This window comes from Pinus tabuliformis, chromosome Q, assembly GCF_031772625.1.
Source record: "Pinus tabuliformis cultivar Carrire ecotype Pingquan chromosome Q, CPIR1, whole genome shotgun sequence".
In the NCBI taxonomy this organism is placed as follows: domain Eukaryota; kingdom Viridiplantae; phylum Streptophyta; class Pinopsida; order Pinales; family Pinaceae; genus Pinus; species Pinus tabuliformis.
This window is the reverse complement of record NC_142296.1, coordinates 848,053,583-848,063,269: the sequence shown is the minus strand read 5'-3', so window position 1 is coordinate 848,063,269 and position 9,687 is coordinate 848,053,583.

Here is a 9,687-nt window from a genome sequence, read left to right as displayed (position 1 = left end):
CCACAACTGCCAAGTGTTTGATCGCAAGATGCGCGCACCACCTGCTCCTCTCCACCCTATAATTGCCGTTGGTCCTTTTGCTAAATGGGGTATCGATTTTATTACTTGTAACCCTCACTCGGCCGGGGGGCATGCGTATATCATCCTTGCGGTTGATTATTTTACTAAATGGGCCGAGGCGATGCCTACATTCGAGGCAAGCGGCAAAACAACAACGATTTTCGTATTCAATCATATTATTGCTAGGTTTGGTGTCCCACAAGCGATAATCACTGACCATGGGCGCCATTTTTGAAACATTATGATGACAGAACTTACAAGCCAGCTTGGTTTACGCCATGATAGTTCTACTCCTTATTATCCTCAAGCAAATGGTTTGGTTGAATCCATCAACAAAGTTCTCGTTATCATGATCTGACGAATCATTGGTATTCATCGGTCGAATTGGCATAACATGTTATTCTCAGCGCTTTGGGCGTATCAAACCTCAGTAAAAACATCAACAGGGTTCATTCCTTTCCAACTAGTTTATGGTTTGGAAGCAGTGTTTCCCATTGAATGCGAAATCCCATCACTTCAAATGGCTATCGAATTACTCCCAGCTACTTCCGAAGAGGAGAAGCGTCTGTTATACTTAGCTAAATTAGATGAGACTCGACGTGACGCTGCTTTAGCAATCGAGACTCACGCAAAAAGGATGAAAGCTCAGTATGACCGTAACGTGACCCCTCGTAATTTTTCGGAAGGAGACCTAGTGCTATTATATGATCAAGCTAACGATAAATTAGGTGCTGGAAAATTCGTTCCCATGTGGCATGGGCCCTACATTGTCAAGCGAAAGCTGGCAAAAGGGGCCTATGAGCTGGTAGATTTTGATGGGGACTCTTTGGGTAAGCCCAAAAATGGACTTTACCTAAAGAGGTATTATGCTTAAATGGTGGGTATGGAGATTTAGTTAGTCCTAGTTAGGTTAATTTTCTTTTTAACTGGTATGTTTGCTTAGTTTAGGCTGTGTGCTTAGTTTAAAGAGTGTGTTTTTGTCGTTATTCTGGCTTATCTTGGTTTTACTCTTGATATTGCAGATGTCGACGCCTCTCCAAACGTACATTGGATTTGTTGATGGTGCTTGTCGTAGTACACGGAATATCTCTTCCGCAGCTTGGGTTATCTATTCGCCCTCTGACGAGTTAGTTTCTATGCATGGGGTGAGCCTCGGTCAAACAACAAACAACATTACAGAATACAGTGCAGTGATTGAATTATTATCTGAATCTATTTCATTTGGGATTCAGAGTTTGATAGTGAGGTTAGATTCTGAACTCGTTGTATTACAGCTTAATAGAGTCTATGCCATTAGAAATCCAGTGTTATTAAGATTGTTTTTGAGGGTGCGTCTCCTGGAACGTGAATTTGATTACATTGAATATCACCATATTCCAAGGTCTTTAAATACATTAGCAGATGCAATGGCGTCTCGAATGTTAAATAGACATTTGTAACAATCATAAATGTAAATTTATAAACATTTCATCACACATGTTTAACAAAATAAGCCGTAATAATGATATATATAGATAGGAGTGTGTCAAAAATATACATCGTCTTCGATCATAGGTTGAAAAACACCTTATGATCGGCAAAAATGATAAGTACAAAAAACCAAAAATGTCATATGTGTCTACAAAAACGACTAGCCAATCACTGGTGGTGCTCTCTATACGAGACCACTGCCCGCGCTACCCTACACAGAAACCTCCTGAAAGGTCCTGGGACTGCGACCACGTAGCGCTGAAGTCGGATAGGAATGTCATCTATAGTGGTCTCTGGTATATCCGCCGTCAGACGCTCTAGATCCTGTTCCAGCTCGGCTAAGGTCTCTGCGGCCGCATCCTGTGGGGCTGGTGCTGGTACAGCTGGTACTCTCCTCTCAAAAGCCCGGAGGTTGGCCGGACGCCGTGGACCTACATCTGCATTTTGAAAATTTGTGCTGTCAGTTTTGAGGCGATATATAAAAAACAAAAAAAAATACATAATTTAAAAACTTGTGAAAAATGAAATACCTCTGTCGTCCCATTGTTCTCCCTGTGGAAGAACCATGTCCGGATCATTGCGAAAATCCATTCCGGCATACGGAAAATCCTGAATCGAAAAGACCTGGCCCTCTAGCCAGTGAAAGTAACCATCAGGAAATCGAACAACTGCTGCTCCCTCGTCAGGATGCCGGGCCATTACCGCAACCCATCTCGTCAACTTAGGCTCCCGAGGAGCCCAACTGGAACTGTAAGATGCTGGGGGATCAGCATTGGAACTCTCTCTAGGGAAAAGCTCACGACTAAAGGCCCATATCTAAAGGTCTTCAGTTGTCCTCTCTTTGCCCTGGTTAGTTGGCCCTTCATATTGGCCAACACAGCATCGCACCAGTTGAAAATGGTGCCTTGGAAGCAATCTATAGCCATCCGCATTTGGGATCCAGTGGCTATGTGCAAAGCGGCAGCGCCGCAGAGTCTGGTAACTGTAAAGGCAATTACCATGAGTTCAGGTCGGGATATATATTTGATTTCTATCCCCTTCTCCTGGTTTTGATTATTACACCACTCTAGCCGGAGACTAGCAAGGGATTGGCCACCCGGCCTAGTCCCGAATAGAGAGAGTTGCTCGCCCCTGTTAGGCAAGCCAGTGAGAAAGTATATGTCGGAGGACTCTATCTCGAGCTGGTTTTCTCCGATGTAAAAACATTGATCCTGAATATTCCACCTTTCAACCAGCCACTCTAAGAATGGCACCTGGGCCCTCATGCCAGGTATGGCCCAGTATTTATAGAGACCGCATGCCTTTAACGCATCAATAGAAGGTTGATGACCTATTGTGGCCAAATCAACGTCTTCGTGCTCTCTTTCACGCCAATCCAGCATGGTGAGTGACCTACACACCAAAAAACAATAGTTAGAATTCATTAAATAAAATTTGGTTGGTTGAAATTGGAGTTTGGGGTTTCAAAATGCGTGTTTCAAGGAATACGCACCCCGCGTTCAGAACACAGAGCGGCGGTACGCAGCTGGTCTGAAGGCGGGCTGCGTACCCCGACCTTTTTCCTATATACGAAAAAGTCGGGGTACGCAGGTCGCCCATAGGGCACCTGCGTACCCCGAGAAACATATTTTAAAACCCTAAACACCCTAAAAAAATCAAACTAAAACTTGAAATGAAATTCTAAACGGATGAAATTGAAGAGGAGGATGTTGTGAAATACCTGAAAGAGACGGCGCTCGATTCTGACGGTCGGATTCTCCGCAAAGTCCACGGGAAGTTTTCTTGTCAAAAGCCCTTTTCTCAACCTCAGCAGTAAAATGGTAAAAATGACATGGTAAAAGGTCTTTTTATAGGTTTTTTGGATGAATAAATTCTAAGTTTGTTTATTTTTCACCATGAAAGGATGTTTTTCAATGTATTTTTACCCATCTTAAACAGGTATGAGTAATGTGTCGTTTTTGTGCAGGACAAAAGGACTTTAGAGTAAAATCATCATTTTTCACGAACCAAAACATCAGAGTCATCTTTTAAGCTCTTTTCTGACTCCTAAAATATGAAAAGATTGCCGAGCATTTCTTTTACACTCGTTAAAACGGAATTAAAAGACGGTCCCCTTATAGCCCTTTTCTGACTGTAAAAACAAGAAAAGATTGCCGGGTTTTTGTCGTTTCAAACTTGATACGGAAATAAAACGACGTGTCCTTGATCGCTTTTTACTTTTCAGCTCAGAGACACTAATCATGAAAGTACTCCTTGGTCGTAAGATCAAGCGGTTCTCTCAGGTATTATTTTATACTTTTTCGGGCTTGGGAGACACAAATTTACGAAAAAGTTCACCGTGGAGTCTTCTTTAGTTTTTTCAGACTCTCTAAATATGAAAAACGCCGAGTTTCTCCTATACTGGACTCGTTAAAATTTTACAGTAAAGGACCTGTTCGATTACAAACAGGAACGGACCACTCCTTCTTAGGGTCCGAATCTAAACTAAGTTGGACTCATCCGAAGGATGAGCTTATAATCAAGCATATGTTATCCTCCTCAAGCTTGTAAAAAATAAAGAGGTACTTGCCAGAAATGGTGGGGGAAAAGAGAGAAGAATGAACCAATTTGTCATCCTTTGTTACAGAAGAACCTTATCACCGCTCTTGAACACGACACTTTTCATTCACCTGGGTTGGGAAATCCTTTGCCTTAAAAGTTGATCAAACCACTTTGAAAGTCTTCAACCGTTTCCGGGTATTAACTTTGGGTCAATCGTCACCAAACCATCTGTCGTGTCGTTATGTGTTCAAGAGGTCTTTGCAAATAAACCATTCATATGCAAAATACTTGTCATCCATTTGACCATCCCTGAGTCAGTCCTTACAGCAACATTTCTTCAACTTGAACAATGATTTCGTGTTGTGGGCTTGCCTGCAACGGGTCGCTTTCTATCGACACCAACACATTATCTGGAAAGATGACTTAGAAATAGACAATACCTTGAAGTCTGCATGCATCAATGGCAGGTTTCTCGCCTTTGACGACAGTTTACATCATTGACTTTCGATCAGAGGATTCCGTGACGTGTTCGACATCAACTCATTCATTCACATTTCATGGATTGTACTGGGTACTTTGAGAACCATTGACATCACTGGTGGTCTCTCTCACACTTGTTAACGGTTTACATCATTGACCGGTAATCAAGTGGTTTCTACCATGCTCGACATCAACTCATTTATTCGCATGGATAGAATCGTACCAATTCGGGAGGTAGAAATGAAGACCCTGGATCTAGTTTCCACTATCCAGGCTGCGAGGAGTTTTGTATTCATTATACAATAGACTAATCAAAAACAGATGGCTGCGTCCATACTGTGTCTACAAAAGTCTATGATTGTGATGTACTGCAAAATCATTCTTGTATCAGAGCAGTAGTTAGATTGTTAGTTAAAGTTTTCAATCTGAGTATGGGAATGCCTACCTCAGCGATGATATCATCTTATATATGTATTTTGTGTTGAATATTTGTAGGTTCTGACCGGGTCCTCCGCAAGATACTCCTTGAAATGATAAAGTACTTCACCCTTCCTAGATCATAAAAACCCTAATCTACTACAGGCTTCGCACTTTAGGGGGCAATCTGTTACACTAAAAAATGTCACCATGATTATTTGCAGTTAGTATGGCTCCATCCACTGTCATACTATCCTCCTTGGCAAGTCTTATGCCTCTACTCTCCATGTCAAATTTCAAGAAAGAGAGAAAAGTCATTTAAAGTCAATTATCTCTGGTACGCAGTTTCTCTTAGCCTTACCTGCGGGTACGCAACCCAAGTTCACAAAACCTGCGTACTTGTACGCTCTATATGTAAAGGGATGGGTGCGTACTCCTGTAAAGGTCAAAAGGCGCAAGTTTCACTCCAAAAAAGTTACTTGTGGTCATTTCTAGAGTCTTCTAGAAGCATGTTTGACGTGTATGAAGCGCCTCCAGATGGTTCATGTATCCCTACCAAAGAGGAACTTATCCCATCAATAGGGGAGCTATCCCATCCAAAGAGGGACTTATCCCATTAATGGTGGACCTGAATAACTTCCTCTAGAGCACTATAAATACAGGCATTGGGCCAAAGGGAGGGGAGGTTGAAAGCTGAACATTCCTAAGGGTAGATGTTGCTGGAATTAGGACTTCCTTGTAGAAGCTTGTGAGGAGAGATTACCATCTTTACTTGTTTCCATTGGGAGGTGGGTGAGCTGATTAGAGTAAGGGAGAACTCTTGTGGACCCTGGGAGGAGCTTGCACAACACCAAGGCTCAGGTTGTAATGGTTCCTTTTGTTACCCTTTAATACAAATTAGTCCATTCTTCTCAACAATTTGTTATTAATGAGTTGTTTCATGTACTCCTTGGTCTACATGTTAAATATGTTTTATTTTATGTGATATTCAGGTGCTATTTAATCATTTGATTGTTGGTGAATGCAGGTTTCGAAGTGAAGGAGGAGCTCATCCAGATCAATGGAGCTGGACTACTACAACAGCGTTGGATTACAGGTAGGATCTAAACACTTGATTTCTCATATTGTAAAAGCATATTTAGAGAAGGATTGCTCTTATTTGTCTTGTTTGTCATTAGAGAGTCTTAGGATTTCTAGGAAGGTCGGTTGTGTCCACACTAACGACTCTTTCCGCGTGACAATGTTGTTGACCTGATCTTCGAAAATCTGAGATTTTGATAGGAAGATTCTGCCAAAAGAGATGATGCATACAATTAGGAGGAGCCTGTGATTCTTGATCATTATTGTAGAAGCTATTAGTGAAAGGGTCCTTATGAAATTCTTGTTGAGCTATATTAACAATCATTCATTGATAAGGATCATTTCTCAGGAGCACTCCATTGAAGAACTTGATCTCTTAACTATTCTTTGGACTGGCGTTGAAGATGTTTTCCACTTGATGACTAAGTAGAAATTGGAACAACAGAGAATTCCATCTAATACTAGAGAAATAGGGCAAATAATTATGTTGTTGATATTACAGATGTTAAATGTTTCGACTCAGGGATTTGATGTGAGAATAGATAAATTATGGATACAAATAGAGGCAACCTTCAAACAAATAGATATATCTTGGAATGAAGCATGAAGCAAGAGTAGTTGGCAACATCTAACAAAACTGAAGCATTGCAAAAAGATGCCAATAAATAAAAAGAATTTAAAAGACAGTCACAAATTGGATATCAAAATCTGCTCGTGGAGATAACTTGCAGAGATCTTTTTTCAAGAACACAAGGAAAAGATGGCTCATCAAAAGACTATAGAAAGGAGAATGTTGTGCAGCCGAATATAGTTGAGTAACTTAAGGAGAAGCACAGAAATACAAAGGAACTCTGATCTAAAGAGAGATAGAAAGAAAGACAATTTCAGTGGCATTTTCTCTTGATTAAGAAACATGAAGGCCTCTTAATTCTGACTGTGGAGACAACGAAATATGGATTGAAGCATAAAAACTTGGACTTGATCATTTGGTCTGTGCCTATTTGCAATCTGTTTGAAAGCATTGAAGTGGAGCATCCTTAAGCATTGTTGAAGCCATGATAAAGTAGTTCCGAGACATGAGGAGTGGATAATGTGCTAATTGATGATAAAGCATCAATCCATCTATCTTGAGTAAAATGCAGAGAACTATTACAAGGGGGAGCAACATACTCACGAAGATCTACTATTCATAAAGAACAAAAGAATTTTGACAGGGGGAGTCTCAGAGCACTCCTTTGCCACTTATGTCAAAGGGGGAGAGAAGAAGAATATTGCCATGAATAACAAAGGGGGAGATTGTTGACCTGGATTGTCATTGATGTCAATATGGAAATATTCTAGGAGAAGTAGAGCAGATCCATGAAGATACAAGAGGAGAAACCAAGGAGCAAAGCCATTAGGGAAGCCATCAGAAGAGGTCTTTGGAAGAAAATAGGAACACATCAGCGGAGGAACATAAACAATGTTAGCGGATGTGAAAAGGAGTATTGCAGAATGTCAGAGCAGAGAATATTGGAAGTCACAGGAGCAGTCAAAGGAAGGCCTATTGAGCAAGAGAGGCATATCAGAAAAGATATCAAAAGCCATAAGAAGATAGGGAGAAAGAGTAAAGAGGATAAGCCATCATGGAGTCATATCAGACCAGAGAAGAGAGAGAGTCAAGGGAGTTGAGTCAAGGGAGCAGAGAATTAACCAGGTATTTCTTTATATTCCCATTGAAAAACATAAATCTCGGTGCTTAACGCTTTTATTCACAAATCATGATTATATTGTGTTAAGTGTTAATCTCGTGGTTAAATGATTAAGCACATTATTTAAGTGACTGATTAATGCATATGGTTATATTCCAAAAAGGTGGGTTTGTAATAGTGGCAGTGGTTATTAGGTCGACGCTAGGCAGTAAGTGGGATTTAGAGGAGAGTGTCCGATTCCATTAACCGAACGACACGTCGCACGTCGGAGGAGAGAGGAAACCGCTTTATCGGGCTGGTAATCCTCGTGCATGTAGCTCACCCGATATTGTTGTTGAGCGTTGGATCAAATTCGGTTTTGATCTACAATGCAGGATCACCGAGAAGCTTTGTTGGTTGGGTGTAATATCAACCGTCAGATGGGATGGTAAGATCTACGGTGGAGGATTGATTCGAAAAAGGAAAACATTGGAAAATGTGCAAAGGCTGTAAAAAGGTGGAAAAGGTAAGTTACGCATGATTATTGTGTATTTCTATTATATAAACACTATAATAGAAATAGCATGGATATAAGGATTTCATGTGGTTAAATTCTATATAACCAATGTTATAGAGTGGGAAGGTTATATATATGCGGACCCGCTGCACCATTATAAACTACCCTATTGTTATATCGTAGCCACCTATCGGAAGTCTCATAGCGCAAGTTATAAAGCGCTGTCACCCCCAAACAACCGATTTTGATATGTATGCAAACCCGCTACAACATTATAATGCGACCTATTGAAATATCATATCCGTTGAATCACAATGTTCAAAACAATTGACACCGTTGGACTGCCGATTGCGATATAATTGCGGCCCCGACTAAACCATTATAGCGTGGCTTAATCAAATGTCGCATCGACGGTAATTGCAATGTACAAAGGAATGTCAAACCGGTGATTGTGATAAGGGTATGGACCCGACGGACTTATTATAACTGTTTAATACCATATCGCATCCGCTCCGTTGGCAGTTGGGAATCGGCTATGTTATGTGCGAAACTCTGGAAGCTACGATTGCGATAAAATGATGACGTGGCATGTGGGACCTCTATATGGATATAGCCTATTCTTATATGGTTTCCATGAATAATCAAGTCTATGGACGAAAAACTATTCAATATGTTTTTAATATGCAAGTCGGCCTCTTTCCAATAAATGCGTCTTTCTAGTCATTTGTGAAACCCATATGTGATTATGAAAAAGAAGATGAAAGGACGAGCGAGCGTATAATGGGAAGCCGAAGACCAATCGATCAAGAGGGAATACGAAAGGTCAAGCAAGTGTTGAGGAAGCCGAAGTTCAAGTGAGCAAGGAGGAAGCCAAAAGGTTAGGCATATCAGGCTTCTATAACAGTGAACAAGGAAGCTTCAAAGGAGGTTGGCGAACTGGAAGAAAGGAGCAAGCCATAGGTCCAGCAAAACATAAATGGGCTGAAGGTCCATCAGGATAGAATGAAGACGAAGGTCCAGTCGGATAGGAGGCAGTCGAAGGACGAGAAACTCTGTTGATCGTGTTACCCTGTGAAAGACTCAAACCTGTGATGAGTTAATCAGGTACATAATGCATACTGAAGAACAATTCTGTGATATAATAAATAAAGTTTCATTTGACATCGCTTGAAGGGAACAATAGCCAACACTAGTGTTGAAGCATATGTGAATGTATTTCTGGGAAGTATGAGATTTCAATAGCTAGAACAATGCGCAATAGTCATGCTGGAAGCATTCACCATAACAGTGAGAGTAGAGGCTTGAAACAGAGAGTTGGTTCTTGTGCAAAGCTTAGTGGAGCTAATAGTAGACTCACTAAAGTTGTGTGGAGACATTGTCAGAGATCATGATGGCTATTTAATATCATCATGAGATAACTTTTGCAGAATTTGTGTGGACAATATGAAGAGT